General features: G+C 36.2%; 1 pseudogene; it reads right to left on the bottom strand.

Annotated features, from left to right (window-relative positions):
- Positions 1–501: 501 nt before the first annotated feature.
- Positions 502–2,032, bottom strand: LOC113269872 (replication factor C subunit 5-like; annotated as a pseudogene).
- Between the last annotated feature and the right edge of the window lie 337 nt (positions 2,033–2,369).

The raw sequence follows: 2,369 nt of genomic DNA, 5'->3' as shown, positions 1-2,369 counted from the left end.
TGCTGGTAATTCTACTTCAAGAAGAGAAAGCACACTTATAAATGAGTTTATTATATCATCTCTCTGGCCACAAACCCAGTAAAACCTGCTTCAGTGTAAATACAGACAATTCCTAAGACTATATTTTCAAACTTAATTTTGAAGACGAATGTTCATAAGAAACTTTGATGATACTAGATTTGAAAGCCTTATATTCCAAACCATGATGGGTTGGCCAATTTCCTTTCATCTAAGCAACTGAAGAGTAAAACCCTTAAGACTGACATAAGCTTTTTTTTGGTGTTTTTTTTTTCTGTAAAAGACAAATACTACAATAAAGTACTTAAATATCACACCTTGTCTTCTATATCTTTACTATACTGCAAATGCAGTACTTTTAAAAATTTTGCCAACTGAAGCCTGAAACTGTCGATAATTTTGGGTGACTATAGTTTGATCACATAACTATGTGTTTTGTTCTCGAACTGCTACTGCTGATTTCTTTGAATTATAGCTGGAAGTCTAAGCCTCTGCAACAATAGAGTCTCTGGTGATTTAAACGCAGCAGTTAGGAAATTTAGCTGAATCTGCTTCTTTTTGGTATAAACGAAAAGTTTGTACTCAATGTCTGCCATTTTGGTCAATAAATGTATTTGAACTGATGATGTAAAGTCCATTCTAAGTCAAAGAAGAATATTATGTAATGCCAACCTCTTCAGAGTATTTCTATGAGCTGTGGTAAGGTCTTGATTCAAAATCCAGTCCTGAGTGTTGGCAAAATCACACTTGAGATGGTGTTCCATATACAGGTATACATTCTGTCCTACCCCCCTCCCAAAAACCATGTTGGTGCTCTATTAGACATGAAGAGCCCTTCACATACCTCCACTGAAAAGAACTACAAGTGCTTTCAGTCTACTTTCACTTATGGCAACTTTCTCTCTTTAGATATGTCTTACATTGGCAACAATGAGTTCTGAAGTCAGAAGACTAACTTGGAACATTATATACCAGGACTGTAATGCAAGGAAAATCTTCAACAGAGAGTTACAAATGAGGTAGAATATGGATCCTTCATAAATTTCTCAATTACTCTACTTTAAGCATTCTCAGTATCTGGAGTCATGGCATTAGTTAGCCTCTAATTTTAAGCCTTTCTTAAACATTGTCCTGTGCTGGTAAAGTACAGGATTGGTCCTGGAATGATATCTATTACTGCAAGAGTAAGTTGCTGTTTTTTTTTTTTTTTTATCTTTGTATAATAGCTTAGCATGGGCTAGGGTTGTCTTTCCTATCCCTGGAGGGTTATTGAGAAGCAGATAGGGCAATCAAACTTCATTGACAAGTTTTTGAATGTTTCTCAGGATGTCCTGATGAGAAATGTGGGTGGTATTTTTCAACGCAGGTCAGTTTCCTACTTTTGTCTGCCATGGAGGTAACCAGCTCTGAGGCTCCAAGGGGAATTGTTATATCCCTAGCATGTCTGCACAGCTACAAATGAAAATCTGACTCTGGAAAGTTCATATTAGTGTTGTTATACATTTAGAAACATTTGTTATTATACAGTACTGGTGGCTTACAATCATTGTAAAAAAAAAAAGTTATATTGATAACCAAACAGAAAATAACCTCTCTTGAAAGCCTACTGCCCAGAGATTGCCATTGTAAATATTTTGTTATATATCCTCCCAAAATTTTCCAAATAACAGTTGACTCACATTCTCATGCTGTTCTATTACCTTCTTTTTCTACCAACATCTCATGAACATCTATTAAAAAATGAGTATGCATGATAATTTTCATGGTTATATAACATTCCCTTGGGTCACAATTAATTACTAATAACTAAAACTTATTGGGAGCTAATAGTCGTGTCTGATTAGCTAATATGTAGCTGTCTACCTTGAAGAAAGTGACTACCGTGCCTTCAGAGAAGTCCTGCTCCTCACTTTCCTGGGGTCACCTTCCCAATATTTATCATGTCTTTTTGCCCATCCAACAGGACACAATGGAAAAAGGTATTTCCAAGTTTGGCTCCAGAAACTTCTGTCATAATAAGACATAAGCTAAAGTAACTGTAAAATTAAACTATTTTATCTCATTCTATTTTTCATCTTGATTTATTTTTTTAAGATTTTATTTATTTATTTGACAAAGGGAGAGAAAGAGAGCATGAGCACAAGCAGGAGGAGCGGCAGGCAGAGGGAGAAGCAGACTCCCCACTGAGCAGAGATCCATCAGGACTCTGGGATCATGATTTGAGGTGAAGGCAGACCCTTAACCGACTGAGCCACCCAGGTACCCCTCCATCTTGATTTATTTAAAATGATTTATTTATTCTACTCTTCCATCTGGAGTTATGCCTGTTCAGTTGTCCAGTCTAGCTCTCT

The sequence above is a fragment of the Ursus arctos genome, unplaced genomic scaffold (genome assembly GCF_023065955.2).
Source record: "Ursus arctos isolate Adak ecotype North America unplaced genomic scaffold, UrsArc2.0 scaffold_33, whole genome shotgun sequence".
Classification (NCBI taxonomy): Eukaryota; Metazoa; Chordata; class Mammalia; order Carnivora; family Ursidae; genus Ursus; species Ursus arctos.
This window is presented reverse-complemented; position numbering and strand designations above follow the sequence as displayed.